The sequence below is a fragment of the Podarcis cretensis genome (assembly GCF_951804945.1).
Source record: "Podarcis cretensis genome assembly, chromosome: 7".
Classification (NCBI taxonomy): domain Eukaryota; kingdom Metazoa; phylum Chordata; class Lepidosauria; order Squamata; family Lacertidae; genus Podarcis; species Podarcis cretensis.
This window is the reverse complement of record NC_137176.1, coordinates 42118601-42139437: the sequence shown is the minus strand read 5'-3', so window position 1 is coordinate 42139437 and position 20837 is coordinate 42118601.

Sequence of the window (20837 nt, the reverse complement as noted above, 5' to 3'; positions counted from 1 at the left end):
TTATGCTCAGATTAAAGAAGTTTTTAAACTTGATAAAAAGTTAGGATTCCAGGTGGAAAAATCGAAGTTAGAAACGGAACTGTTAGAGCCTAAGACTAAGGTACTCTCAAGAATGTATAACTTGCTGTTAAAATGGAACACACAAGATGAAATGGTTAAATCGGCTATGATAAAGTGGGCACAGGACATTGGGTATAATATTATGTTTGAGGACTGGGAAAAGTTATGGACCATTGGGCTGAATTTCACTGCATGAAATGCTTTGAAAGAAAATGTAATGAAAATGATATATAGATGGTACATGACCCCAGTCAAACTTGCAAAAATATACCACTTGTCTGATAATAAGTGTTGGAAATGCAGGGAAAGTGAAGGAACATTCTTTCACCTCTGGTGGACTTGCCCTAGGGTTAAGGCCTTCTGGGAAATGATATATAATGAGCTGAAAAAGGTATTTAAGTATACCTTCCCTAAGAAACCAGAGGCCTTCCTTTTGGGCATCGTTGACCAGAGGGTGCTAAGGAATGACCGAACATTTTTTATGTATGCAACAATAGCAGCAAGGATACTCGTTGCGAAGCATTGGAAAACCCAGGATCTACCCACACTGGAAGAATGGCAGATGCAACTGATAGACTATATGGAACTGGCTGAGATGACTGGCAGAATTCGAGACCTGGGAGAGGAGACGGTGGAAGAAGATTGGAAGAAATTTAAGGACTATTTGCAAAAATATTGTAAACTGTATGAATGTTAAGGAGGATGCTTGATCACAAACAACTTGGCACCATTGAATTAGATAAACTGAACTATGAAGATAAGCTAAATTTAGGAAAAAATCAACTTTTAGATAATGATTAGGCTAAACTAAAAAGTTTTAAAAAGTCAAATGAATATATCTAAAATTTAAGATATAACATTGGAAAATTAGATAAGGTGGGGACAAGGTGATAAATTGCTGAATTAATTTTTATATTTTGGAACGTAGGAGAGGGAGATGTGAGGAAGTCCAAAAAGGATAAGAAAATATGCTATGAAATGTGATGGTTTTTGTATGTTTTGTTTATTATGTTATAATTTTTTAAAAAAACTATTAATAAATATTATATATATATAAAAAAAGGAATGACTTTTCCTAAACAAAATATTTGTAATCAAATTATTTCAGCTTGTAAAAATGCAACCTTATTTTTATTTTTTTTAACTGTTAAGCCCAAAGCTTTGGCTTTTTATAGCCAGGGTGTTTTGTTTCATGTTGATCCTAAAAAGGTATGTGTGTTGTTGTTTTTAAATGCTATATTCTTTATTTTACAAAAATTGGTTTTGTGAGCCTAGCTGTCTTTATGAGCATGAATGGGTTTATTACTATGGCTTTGCCTGACAAGCTTGAGGGGTGATCAGGGACTTAAGAAAAATGCTGAATGTTCCTTGGTGGGCTTAGTCTTTGCAATGAAATTCCCTTCAGATTTTGGGGAAGGGAAAGAGCTGTGAATTGGTGATGTGACTTGGAGTGAACTTAAAGAAGAGGAATAACATATGAATGGAATATATGGTGTTTGTGTTAGAATTCCTGCTCCATGATTGCAGTCATGGGATTGTTGTCTATCACATGATGGTATATGTTTTGACTCCACAGCGTGGGAAGTGATGGAAACAGGATGTTTGTGTTACAGTTATACCATGGGTTAAATATGTTTTCAGGTTACGCTCCACGGAGACCTGGAAGTAACGGAACTTGCGCATGTGCAGATGCTCAAAATGATGTCACGCGCATACGCTGACGCTGTGAATTGCGACCCGCGCACTCGCAGACGCAGGTTGTATTCGCTTCAGTACCACTGCACTGTGTTTCGTGAAATGGGACTATTGTCCTTTGTTCTTTTTCTTTTTGCTGTCTAATGCTAGAGAGAGAGGGAGCCATGTTGCAGTGCTCCATGTGTGTTTATATGTAAATAAAGTAGATTAGCCAAAAAGCTCAGTTGCTGAGGTCTGTTACGCAAACTGCGAAGACTCTGCAGATCCCAAGTGTGCTGATATCTGTTGGCATTGGTCGCTGTGATGTTTGGGCTGAAGAAAGCTTTTGAAGCTCCCGAACGATCGACCAGGAGGGAGAGAACATGCCAGTCAGGGTCCTGCTCGAGTGTAGGCTGAGCTCCTGACAGTTTGATCATGAAACAGGATCACGTTTATTGGTTTTCAAGCAAAGCCTGGATGGCCATCTATCAGGGATGTTGAAGTAGTGTCCTTCCTGCATCACCAGGGGGCTGGGCTCGGTTGCCTTTAAAGCCCCTTCCACTCTATGATTCTGTGATTATCTTGTGAACTTCCAATTCATTTCAATGTGGCATGCACAGGAAAAATTCCTTGCGGATTAGCTGAAATATTTTTTAAAAAAGGCATATACCATGAAGCGTGACTCTTTCTACTTGAGCTGTATAATCCCTGTGAATTGTGTCTCAATTTTCCCTCTGATTAATGATGCTATTTCATATTTGCTAGGTCTCCTAGAGACCACGAGAAACGCAAAGGCAATGCAGCTTATTTATGTGATGCAGCTGCCAATTTTTCAAAGGTGACCTGGCTGATCGCATTACCAAACGGCCTGAAAATTACACTTTTCTTTCTTGTTTTGGGGGGAATGTTTTCCAAGAGCTAATCAATACCAGAACTTCTTGCCTTACCTGCTAATTATCTAATTAGAATGGGGGAGGGAAAACATTGGAGCTACCAGACCAAGTCTTGTTCCAAAAACTCTTTTGAGTCCTGTTATCTTGCTCTTTGAATTTTAATGTATCAAAAATTTCTCCTGAACTGCCGTCAGTTCCCCAAATCAAACATCTGCTTTTTATTTTTTATTTTTAAATCAAGCAACCTATAAATGAAGTAACACACAGGGGAAACATGGTATGTTTTCTCTCAGAAAGCTAAGATGCTTTACTGAGACATTAGTCTGACACCAGTCAACCTGTTCTGCATTATGAATTAGATTATTTCAGAGCTGGGATTGAGGCAAGGCAATTAGCATATATTTTACTAGCTCCATTGCAAAGTTTCTTATGTTTTGCTTCTTCAGTATTAATCCTTCTCCTTGTACTAATTGACCTCTACATGAGCTGCTTGAGACCTATAAGCCTTTCAAGTAATGACACACCTGGCCTTCAGACTTTCTGAGGCATGTATTTTGTATGATAGTTGTGGGTTTGGAGCTGCATGAAAGCACTTATCTCAACTATTCTACCTTTAATAAATTAGTCCTTCTGGGGGTCTTTCAGTTCTGCCTTGTATTTGAAAGGCATCTAAATTGGAAGCATTTAAGGCAGTAGCATTAACAAGATATTCCCATTACACAAAAATTAATTAATTAAAAAGGTTCCAAAAAAGTGAGCCCCTGAAATAAATATGATATTATGAATGCATAATTTGGCCTTTATAATGGCTGAATGCTATGACCTGCTGGAATGAAGAGCAGTACTTATAACCAGTCATATCTGCACATCTGGTCCTCTGCCATTGGTCTCCTGCTGGTGGTATTTCACAGAAGTGAATCAGTTATGTTTGTATATGTGCAAGAACTCTTCTCTCCATCCAGGGCTGTCCCAAGACAGTTGCCGCTTGAGGTCAAGATATGATGGCAGCATCCATAGCTCACATTCAGAAACCGATCAGAGTGGCAGTCAAACTCACCCAAGTCCCTTGAATCTTCATCTGAGACCCTTCTCTAAATTCCCTTTCTGAGGAAAGTTTGGGTGATTTTGACAAAGGAGAAGCTTTTTCAATTGTAGCTCCCTGTTTGTGCAATGCTCTCCCCAGTGAGGTTTGGCCAGAGCCATCATTAATATCCTTTTGATGCCAGGTGAAAAAATGATCTCTTCTCCTAGGCATTTGATGGGTTATGAAGATTTTACTGTCTGTTGATAATGTGTTTTGCTGCTGAAGTTTTTGCTGCTGTTTGTCTTATAGGTTGTTGTGTGACTTTAATTGCAGTGCATTTCTCTTTTTTTGGATTTTTTCAAAGTTTCTGCACACTTTGAGAATCCTTACATGCCAAGTGAACCATAAATTGAAATACTACTACACCTTCAACACAATCAGCAGGGCAGAGACCGCTATTGCACAGAGGGCAGAAGACTAGCTTAGAACAGCTCCCCAAACTGTCTGGAGCAAAAATAAGGGAGCACAGGGAAGCGGGCAGACACATGGAAGAAGAGAGGGCGAGGAACTTATTTTGCACAGCTAAATTGTGCTAGTGCAACTGGTTAGTTGAATACTGCCCAAAATATATTAACATTTTTGTTTCAACTCTACTCATTTTTTTTAATCCTTATGTAATTTATTTTGCTGCCTACCAGTGGACTATATGGTGCAGAGTATCAACAGTTTATTGCAAAGAAGCTGTGTCACCACCAACAATTTCCATTTGGTACCTCTTCCTACTAGTGGTTTTCAACTGCTTCCTCAGTAATCACTCAATACTCCTGGTAGACAACTGCCAGCATTACAAGATGTGGAAGAACAGCATCTGCCTGGGTGTGAGTCACTGTGTTCACTTCTCAAATAGGCATTCGAAATTGCTAGTTAATGATGCTTCATGCTCTGAATGTTGCATCTCTTTGTGTTTTTAGCCTATTAATCTTTAATACTTGGTTGCATTAAAGCAAAATAAGCACCCCAACCTGACCAGAAGCTTTAATAAAAGTACAGTGGTGCCTCGCAAGACGAAAAGAATCTGTTCCGCGAGTCTCTCCGTCTAGTGGTTTTTTCGTCTTGCGAAGCAAGCCCATTGACGGCTTAGCGGATTAGCGCTATTAGCGGTTTAGCGGCTTTTAGCCGCTTAGCGGCTTAGCGGATAAGCGGATAAGCGGCTTAGCGGCTTAGAAAAATGGGGGGAAGGGAAAAAAACCCTCAGGAACTCGCAAGACATTTTCGTCTTGCGAAGCAAGCCCATAGGAAATTCGTTTTGCGAAGCACCTCCAAAACGGAAAACTCTTTCGTCTAGCGAGTCTTCCGTCTTGCGAGGCATTCGTCTTGCGGGGAACCACTGTATCTCCTATTGCAAGGATTCTTCCCAAAGAACAATTGCTTTGGGTTGCTGTTTTGTATTCCCATCTTTTGCTTGATTTCATTCTGTCCTGTGTGCAAGGACAGCACACTTATTTAATTTGAAAGTGTAGCAATCCAAATTTCCTCTTATAACTTGACATTTTGTAATTGTTCTCTCTCCTTCTGTCCTCCTCTCTCTCTGTGTGTCTGTGGTGAACGTTAGGCTTAGCAGACTGAACAGTTGAGCAGATGTGACTAAAAGCCCATAATAAATTCAGTGTGCAGGAGGCATGGAGAACATCTACCCTGATGCACTAGCCAGCTCCAGACCCAATTAATAAAGACCAAGCAATCTGGTCTGCAAGAGAGTGCAAATAAAACAGAGAGCTGTTGGATAGCAGTTTGTAAAGGAGGAAAAGAATCTGAGGAAAATATGCTCTGCTATTTGGAGCACCCTGTTTCATGAATGGTTGACAGCATAAACAGCCATGGGACTATTTCCACACATTATTTCTCCCCAAATGGGTAATCATAGCCATGCAGTTTGGTGCTAAACACTGGCTAGAAGGGTGATCCCCTCCCTACTTTCTGCACCTCTAGTCTGGGAGGTGAGCAATGCCATCACCACAAGGCTATTATTCAGTAACAGGAGTTGGAAGTAATGGAATTTGTTTCCTTAATTTAAATTAAGATGTGGCTGCAGCATCTGCTTCATTTCCCCCAGCCAAGTTCCTGTTGGCAGGACTAGCAAGGATTAAACTGGAAAGAGGAAGAAATGGAATCAGGAGAAATCACTTTGTATTGTAGAATGACAGCCAAATTGTCTGGAGATTGAATTCTCTGGTTACTTTTTGATGTCGTTACTTTTTTCTCCCCCTAAGGCAGAAGTGAGAGCTAACCATACAAAACAATGGAGGGATCCAGGATTTCTTGCAACTCTGTGAACGGGCAGGTGTGTGCCCACCCAGTTGCAACAAAAGGAAGCAGCAAAGGTCCTGACTTCGTTCATTTTCTAATTCAGATTTTATTTCATGTCGGACCCCAACATTGGGGGGGGGGAGAGGGGAGTCGCACATGCAGGATGTCACATGCATGCCCCCCTGCCGACTTAGCCTGCCCCCCTGCGAGCCGCCTTACCTTTGTGAAAGGGATGCACTGCAGCGAAGATGCTTCACCCTGCCACATACCTGGCGGAGGACATGCCAGGGTGAAGATGCTACGTGATGGCATTGGGACATATGGGCGGCACTCACCGCGGGGTCTGCAGTGCACCTGAGCCACGTGTCTCTCCTGGGAGAGACGCGCTGGCTTGGGTGCACACAGGCTCTGTGCTGCCCAAACAGTCCACCCACTGCCTTCCTCTGAGCTGTAGGGTGGCTGAGTGGGAGGAGGCAGGCAGAACCTGGAGGCCCCACGGTGTACCCCACCCCCATGGGCAGCTTGCCCTGCCCCTGGGCACGCCGCCCGACGTGCCGGAGCGACTTCCTCCTCCGCTGGCTGGCACATCCCTGGCAGAGACTGCTAGAGCACCTTCCTGGAAGATACTCAGGTGATCATTAATGAGATTCATCAGGACAAGAAGGTATTTAAATCATTCCACTGGTTCTGCCCCACAAACATAATGTCTAAGGGTGTTTCAGAGGGTGTGTGCCATTACCAAGAAGACCTGCTTTCAGGATCTCTTAACAGAATCCCATCAGTTGTGCAGGATGTCTAATTTAAAAAAAAAAGCCTGTTTGGAACTTTCTGTAGTAAATTCTTAAACCACAGTTGTAAAAATAGAAAACAATGTGGCTTGATATAGTATGGAACAATTGAAAACAGTTACCCAAGGAAAATATGTATATATTTGTAGTGTACTTTGAAGTTTTTTCTTCTTAGGCTTCTTTCGCTCTGTCAGTGCCAGAACCATTTGGATTAAATTCATTATGCATGTGATTAAAAAACCAGTGAATGTGGGGGGAAAATGTATATTGATTTTATTGGATTATGGCCCAGATTTCTGTTCTTTTATCTGAATCCACAGCGCTCTCTTCTTCCACAACTTGCTGTGAAAGGAATTCTCAAGTGCAGGTTTATCAGTCTGTGCAATAGCTGCAGAAAATTGTGGAAGTTTCAAAATAAATGAAATAAATGTAATAAAGATTTGTGGCCTGTGATCAAGGACAGATGTCCTATGTAGGCAGTGCGATTTACTTGTAGTCTTTTATTGCTAGGAAAGAAAAGAATTTGTGCATGGGTTGACCTTTCCTTGCTACAGCCACCAAACAGATAACATTGAGAGATGGTGTGTTAACTTTAACTGGCATACATAGAGTGAAAAGCTAATTGGATAAGCATGCAGTTTTGAAGAGGTCCTCCATTCTTTTTGTAAAAAATGTCCTAGGTGCGGTCCTGCCATTTCCATGGGAAACCATTGCTCCCCTGACTTCCCAATGCTATAGGTCACTGCCACTTACCAAGAGGGAGAGGGGCAAGGTGAGGGGATATTGTTGTGGTGCAGTGTTGCAGAGGCAATCCAACACTTCTGGCACTGCACTGCACAGAGTTCCCAGCATGTCACCCCTTCCCTTTCTTGTTAAATAGCAACAAACCACAGTGTTGGGAAGCCAAGAGAGCAATGCAGTCCCATTTGCACCATGCTGCTGATAGATAAGAGTTCGGTAGATTAACTTGAGTTTGATTGTCTGCCATGGTATAAGACAGATTCCCATGTTTCTTATGCTCCTATGTATCCCTGAGTGTAAGCTTTGTTCAAGGAAATCAGGTTGGTTACTGATAGGTTGTTTTGAGGAACCATCAGACAGCAAAATGTCTTGTATACAGGGATGTAAAAAGGCATCGTTTTCTATTCTGCCCTGTATCTGTTGCATGCAGTGCTGTTTCTATTCCACTGCAGTTCAGGTTCTGCCAATACAATGCTATTTGGCCCATTGTCCACTGTGGCCAAATTTAATAAACAAATTAACTACATTATTGTTACATGATTCCACATCTTTCATTTCAGTGGGTGGGGGATATAATTGATAATATACTGGAAAAAATAATGGCAGCAAAATGCAAACTGAAAAGAAAATGGGAACAGTGAATACTAATCAGATTTGCCTACATGATGCCCATTCCTCTTTGCAGTTGGACAGGCAAACTGACACAATCTCCAGTACCTTAATTTTCAGTTGTGATGGAATTCTCTGACATCCCTAGTTGTATAGTCCAAAATAAGAAACACAACAGTTGTTTCATTGCATCCTGGATCTCCATAGATACTTTTCCTTTGTTTCCTTTGCATTTTCAATGGAATTGGTCACAAAGTCTTTTTGAAGCACATTTCAAAAGTTACAGAAATCTGAAACTTCAGTTTGCAAACTGCTTTCTAAGACTTTCAGTATAGAAGCAAAGAAGCACATACCATTTCCTATTTTACAACCCTCCTAGTACAATGATTTTAAAAAAGAAGAAGAATGTGATAAGAAGCATTGTAATGAAGTTGCCCCGGGGGTAGGTGTGCAGGGCAAATCATGCAACTGTTCAAATACTAAATCTTGTTTTGCATTCTAGCAAGCATAAAAAAGGAAACTGAAGCAAGGAAACAGACATCATCTTAGATTAGCTCAACGTAAATGAAAGGAAGAAGGAAAGCTGAAAATTGGTCGCCGAGTTGATTTCACTCCATGTTTATGTTAATAGGGTATTTGACTTTTGAATGCTTCATAAACCTTGTTATGTTCAGTGCTATTTGAGGTAGTAAAACAGCTGGAACTCTGCCAGGAGCTTTAATTGGAATCAGCTTAGCTGGGGCTGACAAGGTTTCCTAGTGTTTAGTCTCAAACTTATTATAAAAATGCAAAATTATGTGCTATTTATTTCCCATGCCTCTTTTGTGTATGCCCATAAAGGTAAGGCATAACAGGCCAGAAAACAGAATAATTTCCCTCCATTGAGGCCTCAGGCCAGTGCTTTGACAATGGCAACATGGGCACTGCCTCTCATAATTAGAACATTTTTGTTGTTGTTGTAAGTGTTGCAAAGATAGTCAAGGGGCTCAGGAGTTGTTTTTCTCATTCATGTCTTGGTCACTGGCTATTTAAGGTCATTAAATATTTCCTTGCCCATATCAATCATAGACAGAAAAAAAACCTGTCTTCCTCCTCTTCCCACTATCCCCAGTGAACTCAATGATTCTTGCTTGCAAGTAGAATGTACAGGGCAAAGATCCCAGAGGCAAGGCAGCTGAGAGAATCAGACCGGGCTGTGATCCCAATCTACGTGCACCTTGAGAAAGTCAGGTAGGAGAGAGAGGCGTCTGTGTGAATGCATTTGGAACTGTGGACTAGGAGGTAGAGGGGGCATTTGGCTGTTGGGTCTTGAAGGTTGCAATCCTAAACATGTTTATCATGAATCACACTCCACTGAACACAGCTGCAATTACATCTAAGTAATCATAGTTTTGTGCTATGATGGGCATGGTAGCTGTGGTTCTCTAGATGTTTTGAGACTCACATTCCTATCAGCCCCAGCCTATGTGGCCATTGACAAGGGATGGTGGAAGCTGTAGTCCAACGGCATCTGGAGGGCCACAGGTTTCTCATCCCTGTACTATATGAGCTGCTGAGATAGGAGAATCTTGCTAGCTGATCCTTCCACCATTTCTGTAGCATTGTGATTTGGCAATCTTAAGGAGGTAGCTGCTGTACAGGGCAAGAAATGGTGGGGTTGTTGAGTACAGTGGTACCTCGGGTTAAATATGCTTCAGGTTACATACGCTTCAGGTTACAGATTTCGCTAACCCAGAAATAGTGCTTCAGGTTAAGAACTTTGCTTCAGGATGAGAACAGAAATTGTGCTCCAGCGGTATGGCAGCAGCAGGAGGCCCCATTAGCTAAAGTGGTGCTTCAGGTTAAGAACAGTTTCAGGTTAAGTACGGACCTCCGGAATGAATTAAGTACTTAACCTGAGGTACCACTGTACTGAATTTTACATGTTGATTTCAGCCAACCAGCCAATTCTTTTAGCTTTCAGGTACCTAGTTTCAATCTACTTACATTTTTATACTTCAGAATATAGATGAGATCAACACAGAGTGTGTGTGATACAGGAAAAAAATGACTTCCACTAAGGCTGTCAAGGCAACAATGAATCCCAAGCCAAAGTCCCATTGTCAAGAGACCCAAAGAAGGCAAGGAAGTCATATGTGACAAAATGAAGTTCCTGGAGTTTTAATAGAAAATTTTGACCTTGGGAGATTTTGGTTTCCTGAATATACTGCTCTGCCTGGAAAAGTGTTTTCAGAGGGACACTTAATGTCACTCTCAGATGGAACACTGGCAATTCCCACTGAGTAAAGTGCATTCTGCTCATAACCTTCCCTTATAAGCAAGATGAATTAGGGAGCTGCAATAAAGTTTAGTGGTTGCCACTAGTCATTGCTTGACATACAACAGTTGGGCACTATACAGAGACTCCACATAGAAATGTTTCTAGAGCTCAGAAATGATCTTGGCAGACTTGTTTCTCTGATATTGAAAACACCTGACTTCTTTATAGCAACAAAAGAACTGGATCCCCAAGACCTTCTTACTGTCACTTTTAGCACCATTCTCTGCCCAATAAGCAAGGGATGCCTTTGCCCAGTGGTTCTGTGGCCCAAAGTTTTGCCCAGTATCCTCTCTGTGTGGTCAGCTCATGGGAAAAAGCTGTGGGAAAACAGCTGTTTTGCTTTGAGAGCTTCCCGCTTGCCCACCATCGGGTTAGAGCCTTCACTGAGCAAATTTGGGTCTTTGGGTCACTAGTTGACAGGATCAGAAAGGATTTTTTCCCTCTCAACCTGATTAGCACTTGGTTGGAGATTTTTGTTTTAACCTTTTCCTCAGTGAAATTATGGCCTTTCTTTGTTAGGCGGAGTAACATTGTTGCTATGAGGGCAGAAATGACATTGGACAGGATCAACACAGCATAGGAGGCCTGAAGGGAGAATCCATAAGGGGCCTGAAGGGAGAAATGACCACAGCAAACCCAAGCTTTGGTTCTGTATCTGCCTGGTTGGAATCTGCCCCCTGGTCCCCCAGTGAGACCTTGCTTGCTTGGCTTCCACCATGGCAAGGTTCAACAATGGCCGATTCCCGTTGTGCAGGTTTGGAGTGATCCAAACCAAGCAGATCCATCCCATCAATATAGGGCTTGTGGAATGATGAACTGATCCTGGGACCCGATGCCAGGCTAACCCTTGCCCTGCCTCCTGCTGTCAATCAAGTTTTGGCCTGATTTTATTCCATCATCGCTGTAGAGTCTGGTTATTTTGCTGCTCTCGTTGTCACATAATGTGCCTGCCCGGGCAATGACAAGCCCTGACTGGCACTCAGTCTCAAACTTGGATTAGGTAGGGATTGCATATGATCCAGTTCTCTTCAAGTCTTAGGACTGTAAACACATTTGGCCAAATGCAATTACAATTCTCCTTCATACCTTCCTGAACACTATGGGAATATTGTGGGAACATTCACAAATGTTTGCCCACAACTCTGCACCAATAGCATTTCCACATTAATCTCTCACCCCTCACAGTTCTTCCTATGGAAACAGCTTCCTTATCCTAGGGCTGGAGGGTGAGGCAAAGCAGGAAAAGGCCATTGCCTGATGGCCAGCACAAGGTTTCTCTCCTCTCAGAGTTCTTCCTCTGGAAAAGCCTTTCCTCTTCCAAGAGGGGAGATGTTGTGGGTGGGACGCGATTTCTGCATCTCCCAGGGGGCGTTATGCCCCCTGCCCCACTCACCTGGCTGGTGCACCATGCCCACAGGTAAGCACCCAACCGGGTGGCTTGGAGGGGGCGTGGTTTGCAGTTTAGGTTACTGCTGCGCCAGCCATTCCGCCTCATCTTCTGCCTTCTCGTCGCGAGTCACCCACCCTCCACTCCCTTAGAGCTTAGTTTTCTCTTGACCTTGCTATGGACCTTAGGTTGGTTGCCCAGGTTGCCCAGGGGGCCTGGTAGGAATTTTTCCATCTGGCATTAGCCTGTTTGGTTTTTTGCCTACCTCTTAGCAATTGTCACAACTTTCTCGGTATTGGCGGGTAGGTAAGGCATTGGAATGTGTTCATGGTGTGTGGAAGGGGGCTAGGTGTGGCCATAGCCTACCCCTTCAAATTTGGGTATTCCGTTAAAGGAATCCGGCGGTCATGGATCCTGTCTGATGCCTGTGTGGCGGGGGGGCCATGGCACGACCCCCGGTGACATCAGGGGAGAGCTTATAGTTGTATTAGCATCAACAGGCTCCACCTTCTGGTGAATAAACCCCCCTTTGGGCTCACCCCTTTCCGGGTGGGTGGAGTCAATTTGTTGTGGTCCAATGCCTAAGCCAATACCTTCTCACTTGCTGTAATCAATAAAGTTGTGGCCTTTCCTTGCCCATTAACCTTATACTCTGTGTCTGTGTGTCTTCATTCCACAAGCGGGGATCGGGTCCTCGAACCACAACAGCTTGTTTATGAAGAAGCTGTTTCCAGAGAATGGAAGTCTGTAGGGAGCTCACCTGTTATAAATTTTGAATTCCTTATGCATTCCTAGGATGGAAAACCTGAGAAACAAATGTTTCCTGATCTAGTGAACTCCATTGGCAGCATTCTATTGGAAGTCGCCCATGACTATCAAGCCAGGATTTCTTTGGCTTAAGATGATAGAGTGGACACATATTTGGCTCAACAGGATGGTAAGTGCATCAGGCTTCATTATACTACAACTTCATTACAGTGCACTTTAGTTTTGAAATCTGAAACTGACATAAATAGAAAATAATATAGCTGCCACAGATGTGAGGAGTAATACAAAAACAACAGCGAAATGATTGTAACCATTTCCTATTTGTGTTATGCTTTGCTTCTTAGAAGAAGAGGAAAAATTTAAGCTGTGAACTGATGGATACAAATGCAATTTCCCTTCAATAGTTAAACTATATGAAGATAGAAAATGTTGGTTTTCAGAATGAAGCTGGTCATTTAAAAATAAGGGACTTGGAGGTGGAGGGGTATGAATATAGCAAAGGTCAGTTTCCCTTCCTTGTAGCTGGCATACAAGTTTAGGCTATAAACAGGAACTGGGAGTCAAATTCTTTTCATGGCCAATTTAACTTTAGTGCAATGGTGGTGCTATTTTTTTTTTTTTAATTCAACACAGCAGGAGAACTGTGAAAATAGTTGACATAACTGGGATAGTAGTGTTTTACTTCTAGACTACTGTATGCTGTACTAGGCAGTAACATCCTGTTTACCAGCTTATATAGGGTAATATCTTTCAATATCGGTAAAAATAGGATAGATGAGATTGATAGAGATAGAGATAGAGATATTTGTAGATGTAGAAGGCCCTAGTTCAGTGGCCTTTCCATCCCTAAAATCTCCAGGTTGGGCTAGAGAGCTCCTGTCAGTTGGTGTAGATAATGAGCTAGATGGATTAATGGTTGATAAGGCAGTTTTATATATTCCTATGGAATTGAAGAGAAATAATATAAATCTCACTGTCCCAAGATCAGCTTGGTGCCCATTCTTTAGCTGTTCAACTGCAGAAAAAGAAGGAAGTGTAGATAATCTGGTGTCAGGCTGCTTCCACATTGGGCTCCTGCCATTTATTCTGGAATAGCCACACTTTGTTTGCCTTTTCAGAGTGCATCTGCAAGGCATCACCACCAAAACTTATGCCTTCCATGTTTTCCATGTTCTGCTACCATTTGCTTTTAGATTCAGAAAATCCATTCTTTGAAAAACACAATAGAATAGCTGCACCACTGTGACGTAAGCTTGGGGACTGGTTCTCTCTGGTATTTGTTCCAGGCATTTCCCTTTCTCTGTCTTTATTCTGTTAGAATTCACTGCAGCTTTCCCCCTTCCAAATACATTGCCTTCAAATCTGTACCTTTTGTTCCTTTGCAGTGGTGGGATCATGCATTGCAAGGGGTTGGACTAGATGGTGCTCAGAGTCCCTTCCAACTCTATCTGCCCATAATTCTATGACAGGGAGTGCTGCCTGTTTTAAGTCCAGTTTAAGTCCAGTTTGGAGACAGAGAAAACTGTAAAAGCAGGAACCTTGAAGCTGTCAATTAACAGCACCACCTGGTCACAGTTTTCTTCACTTGGGTGAGATGCGTTGCATTTCTCTTTGAATGAAAGTATTTCTTTCTAAATTTCTAAATTTCTAAATATAAATTAGCGTGTGGCAGATTGTGCCAATCTGGGTCCTCTTTTCTGGATGATGCATTGTCATTTCTTTCTCAAGGTGTCAGTGGTTACCCTCACCTCCCTTCAGAATTCAACAATCATTTGCAAGCTATGATTTTATTTTATTTTATTTTTTGAAGCAAGTTTCAAACTCTATGGCACACCAGGAAAGCAAAAGACTATGCTTGACCTAAGCTACTAAACAGCTGGCAGTACACTCCACCCATATGTGCGTCTATTCAGAAATAAGTTCCACTGATTTCAATGGCGTTTACATTTGGTTAATTGGTTCTAGGATTAAAGTCTAAACCCAATCAAATATGTCCATTTGTGAGAGATATGTAAAGTCTTTCACTTGGGTTGCAACTTTGTGGTTCCTGTTGCTGATAAAATCTTTCTTTCTTTCTTTCTTTCTTTCTTTCTTTCTTTCTTTCTACATCTAGGGCGGCGGGGGGGAGGAAGCTAAAATGAAAGACAACTAAGAAAATAGCTAACAAAACATTGCCTTGTGATATTTTAAAATGCTTGTTATTTTCATGGTAATATAACCTGTCCCTGTGCTTTGGATTTGGTAAGTCTGCTAGCAGTGTGACCTTGTGCAATACTTCAATTTATGTTTTCATCTTTAGGAGTTCCAGGTAGCTTACGAGCCAGTGAATGTAAAATACCGGGATATATCTTAAAGCAAATGCATTTCCTTTATCAAGTAAGTGGAAAATAGAAGCTTCTTATATGGCACAGGCCCTAAACTGTAAGGATATCATAAAATAAAACCTGAAACTCTTCAGTTTATGTTATAGTTGTTCTTGTCAAAGGGGAACCTAATAAATGTTGTGCTTGGTTGTGAGCTTCTCAAGTAAAAGGTAAATCAAACAAGAGAGCTCAAGTTCTGGATTTAGTGCTTGTTCTTCACTATAGTCACAAAGAATTTTGTTACTGGCATTTTTTAAAAAATGGAAGTAAAATAATTAGATATTTTCAATTCCAGGCCTAACATTTGGGGAAGGGTCATAGCTCAGTGGTAGAGAATCTACTTTTCTTGAAGCAGGTCCCAGGTAAAATCCCTGGCCTCTGCAGGTAAGGCTAGGAAAGGTTCCCTACCTGAAACCCTGGAGTGCTGCTACCAATCAGTGTAGATAATGCTGATCTAGCTGGACTGCTGGATCTGCTTCAGTTTAAGACAGCTTCCTATGTCCCTATGCCTCTAACACAATTTTTGCACAAAAGGGTTTTGGAAAAATCGGTACCTAGCTCAAAATAGCAAGCTAATGCAAGTGAATGTTCTTCTCTTCCGTTGAACTGAATAGGAACCCAACTGAGCATTATTATGCTCTTATTTATTTATATTCCATAAATTACGAATTTTTCTGCATTCAGAGAATACTTGAGTGGTGCACACAAACAAAATATAAAACATAATACAGTACAGATCATAAAACAGCATTAAGGCATACAAACCAACAAAAATCTAAAATGCAGAAATAAAATGGATCAATATGAGAAGGCTTCGGTTTTCAAACAAATTGAAAACATGACAATATGCCAAAAGAGATGAGGAAACTTTTTATGTACAGTGGTACCTCAGGTTACATATGCTTCAGGTTACATACGCTTCAGGTTACAGACTCCGCTAACCCAGAAATAGTACCTCGGGTTAAGAACTTTGCTTCAGGATGAGAACAGAAATCATGCTCCGGTAGCACGGCGGCAGCAGCAGGCCCCATTAGTTAAAGTGGTGCTTCAGGTTAAGAACAGTTTCAGGTTAAGAACGGGCCTCCGGAACGAATTAAGTACTTAACCCGACGTACCACTGTATGCTACAACTGTGGCCAGGATATTGCTGCCCAAAGATGGAAAAGCGATGAAATACCAATTAAAGAACAATGGCAAGAAAAATTGATGGAACACACTGAAATGGCGAAGCTAACTGGAAAGCTTAGAGACAAAGACAATAGAGACTTTAAAAAAGACTGGGAACCATTTATGATGTACCTACAGAAACAATGCAAAGAAATGGACTCACTAGCAGGGTTTGAGTAAACACTTACAATTAATAAAATAAGCATAGAAATAACAAAGATGATGTTAAAACGATAAGAGAATAATAATATTTGACATAAAGAACTTAATATGAAGATGTAATAAGAGCAAGCAGGGGAAGTTAATATGTTAAAAACCAGAAGAGGAAGTTGAGGGAAGTCCTGGGGGGGGGGGACCTGGGGAATGAGTCTTTCTTATTTCTTGTTATCTGACATGTTATTATTATAATAAAAATGTAAAACTCAATAAAACTCTTTTAAAAAGAAAAAAGAAAACATGTCAATTTTGGAGCTCATTTCACATTATTTGGATTACTATAGCCAAGCTATCCCTGTTCAAGAATGGTTTCAGCTGACATACCAGCCAAAACTTCTTTTTTAAAATGGTGCAGACAACTGGAAAAGTTGCATAGAAGTATTTTTAAAAAACAACATTAATGTCTCCTTTATGGTAGCCTATGCTGAGTCCTACTTGCTATTTTCTTCTATTTTCATTTGTTTCTTTAATAGGGTCTTAAATAATCACTGAAGTTAAGAAGTTTACAGTCACTTAACACTAAGCAGGTGTTAATGGCTCATGAATATGCTTATCAAGTGACAGAAGTCACAATACTCAGAAAGATTTGACCAATGGTTCAATAATTCTTATGTTTAAATGCAGTTACTTGCAGAACAGAAATGAAGTTCTTGTAAACAGAAGCAGTTTGCAACAGTACCCTGGGAAAAAAGGAATTATATTTTAGTGCTCCAATGCAGATGGCACATGGCTATTTCTATTAGCTCTTGAACTCCTTACATTTAACCTCCTCCCCTCTGTGTACACTTTGGTGACACTGTTTTCCTCCTTTTCTACCATCTCTAACCCAGCCATCCCATCTCTTATTTTCTCAGCTGATGCCTATATCTAGAAATTGTCTGTTCTCTTCAAAGTGAACTCCTGGGGTAATTGCTCTATCTGCCCAGCAAATGGGCCAGCCTCCTGTATATCCTAGTTGACTGGAGAGGTCTGAAGTTGGCTTCTAAGCATGTGGTTATGAACATGCTGAGAAGCTTCCTTGTGATCTGGAACCTTGCTAATGCAGGGTTCCCGGTCATGGGGAGGTGTCTAAGTTTCTTTAGTTCAATGTATTTAGAAGCCATGTTCAGACCTTCTCGCTCAACGTGGAAAGCTCAGGGGTGGAGTACACAAGGATGGTGCTGTTGGCAATGTTGAATTGCAGTGTCCCAAGCACAGCGGAATGATGAGGAGTACGTGCCACATACTCTATATTACTTTATTTACACTTCAAAGCTGGTAGATTACAGAAAAACATCTTGCCTCTGCCGGAGCAGAGAAAGCATCCTCTCTCCTCTGAAGCACGGAGAGAACAACAGTGTGAACAGTGAAAAACAGGAAACCAGTGTACGTCACATCCAGTCTCCTTTCCCGTGAGAAACTCCAACAGCAACTCTGACTGGAATGTAAACATTGTCTTGTGACAAGCATTTCGCTGCACAGTGAAGAGAGCAGAAACCAACATCCTCCCCCTTTCTGTGAACATCACTGGGCAGTGTGTTCGTACAATATCAGTACAAACCCAACTTCTGCACATAGGTACAGTGTTGATCCCTTGATACAATCTTGGACAATACATCAGCAGGAATTTCATTACCTGGCATATAGGACACCGTTACGAGTCCCTTCTGAATACGTTCCCTAGCATGTTGCATCTTCAATTGCAAGTGCTTCGTGCTTTGCTTACAACCTTCAGAATTCAGCAAAGCCAAACATGCTTTGTTGTCCTGGTAAACCTGGACTGGACATTTGACAGGAATTTTCATGTCTTTGCACAATTGTAACAACCATTCACAATCTTTAAGTGAATAAGACAGTGCATTCAGTTCAGCTTCACAAGTACTTAAGCTAACTGTTGTTTGCTTCTTGCATGACCAATCAAATAGACCCTGATTGTACATATAGCAAACTCCAGACGTGCTTTTCCTGTCTGTAGTGTCACTTCCAAAACTTGCATCTGCAAATATCTCAAGACCACCAGACTTCTGATTGTTAAATCTCAGTCTGTAATGCATAGTGCCTTTCAAATAGCGCGCTATACGTTTCAGAGCTTTCCAATCCTTAACAGTAGGATTGTTGACTTGTCTGCTTAGCAAATTACAGCTAACAGCAATGTCTGGTCTTGAACATCTGGCAATAAAGTTTAGCTTGCCTAGCATACTTCTGTACAGTGTAGTGTCAGAAAATGCTTCTTCAGTGTCATCTACCTGATAACCTGTTGTCATCGGTGTGTCTACAGGGTTAGCATCCATCAGGTTTAGTTTGCCTAACACATCAGCAATTTTCCGTGACTGGTGTACTAGAATGTTACCATCTTGATCTCTTTCTATTTTCAGAGATAGGTAGTTGTTTACCTCACCAAGATCTTTCATGTCAAAGTGTTCTTTCAGTTGAGCTAGGGCGTTATTGTACATTGTGACATCATCCCAAAAGAATAAAAGATCATCAACATAAAACAAGCAATACAATTTCTTTTGCCCCTCCTCTTTGATAAATACACATGGATCAGCTTTCCCTTGCTTAAAACCTAGAGAAAACAATACTTCAGTGAGTTTTGTGTGCCAACACCGTGCACTTTGTTTGAGACCATAAAAGGACTTTTTCAGAGCACAAACAAATCCCTGTTTTACCTGTACGCCATCAGGTGGAAGCATATAAAGTGATTCATCTAGAGATCCGTACAGAAAAGCTGTATTCACATCATGGTGACTAATGTGTAGATTCTCCTCTGCAGCTAGCTTGAGCATAAGCCTAATGCTCTCATACCTCACTGTGGGTGAGTAGGTCTCGTGATAGTCTTCACCTGGTACCTGTGCAAAACCTCTGGCTACCAATCTGGCTTTGTGTCTGACTATCTTGCCATTTTGATCAGTCTTCGCTTTGAAGACCCATTTGCTTCCAAGCAGTTTCATTCCTGGAACTACTGGAACTAGTTCCCATGTTTTGTTCCTTTCCAAGGAATCAAGCTCAGCCTTCATGGCATTTAACCATGGCTCAGCTTCCTTTGAATCCAAATCCTGGATTTCTTGGAAACTTGAAGGTTCAAATACCTTCTTGGAGCTTTTAACAGCTGTTACTGCTATCTTGGCAAACTCATAAGCAAATCTCTTTGGAGGTCTACCTTTTGTGGCTCTTTGTGACCTACGAATTAGCCTTAAGTCTTCAACACTCTCCTCTTCCTTTTTAGGAGAAAAATGACCTATTGTGAACAATGGTTCTTCCAATTCTTGATCAGAGCTTTCAGAGGGTCGCATAGAGGCTTTCGCACTCTTGAAATCCTCTGAATCACCCGATTCAGTTTCAGACTCAGAATCAGAACCTTCATCAGTGGGTGTGGGTTGTTGCGGCTGCTTTTGCTGTTGACTATCCTCAGTCTCATCACTGTCATCAGGATAACATTGGAAAATTCCCACATTCTCCCCCCACTTGGCATTGTACTCAACACTTCTTGTGAGCTTAATTGTCTTAGAGTCAGTCATCATTATTCTGTAAGAACCTTTCTGATAACCTAGAAAGATACCATGCAAACCACGCTTGTCTAACTTGGAGTTTTGTGGTGAGTGAACCCACATGTCAGAACCAAAAATTTTCATGTGTTTGATGTATGGCTTCTTGCCAAACATCTTCTCATAGGGGGTACAACCAATCGCTGAAGACAACCTGCGATTATAACTGTAAACAAAACACGAGAGAGATTCAGCCCAATAACTCTCTGGAAGATTTGCATCATGCAGCAAGGTTTTTAACCCTTGAAGCAATGTTTGATTTGCCCTCTCGCAAAGTCCATTCTGCCATGGCGAGCGAGGACTAGACAAATCGTGTTGAATTCCTTTCTCAGACAGAAAAGCTTCAAACTGCTGAGAAGTGAATTCCCCCCCGCGATCAGTGAAAAGAATTTTTATCTTCTTACCATGCACATTTTCTAACCAAGCACAGAATTCCTTGAACCTTGGAAAAGCCTCTGATTTCTGCTTGAGATTGTACACATAAATATACCTGGAAAATGCATCAATGAGAACCATGAAGTACCTGTTTCCACCCAAAGAGGGCGCTAGTGGTCCAACCAAATCAGCATGAACAATTTGGTATGGTTCTGTAGCTTGCCTACTAGACACCTTACCTTTCGCAGCCATTTTCACCTTGTTTGCTGCGCATGCCTTGCACTTCATGTGGTGCCTGCAGGGTTTAATAGTCATACCTTCAACCAAGGCAGGCATTTTAGATACTGCCTCAAAATGCAAATGACCAAATTTTCGATGAAAATCGTGAATACATTCTGCATGCAAACTTTTGTTAGAACCTGCAATGCAACAAGTTTCATCCTGCACATCATCATCAAAATACAAAACATACAAACGATCAACATATTCAGCATGCAATACATAATCATTTTTCTTTGTGATGATGCACTTTTTGTTCTTAAAGGAAACGTCAATTTTCCGCTCATTCAGCTGTCCAACGCTGAGCAGATTATGTTTGGCATCTGGTACGTAAAGCACATC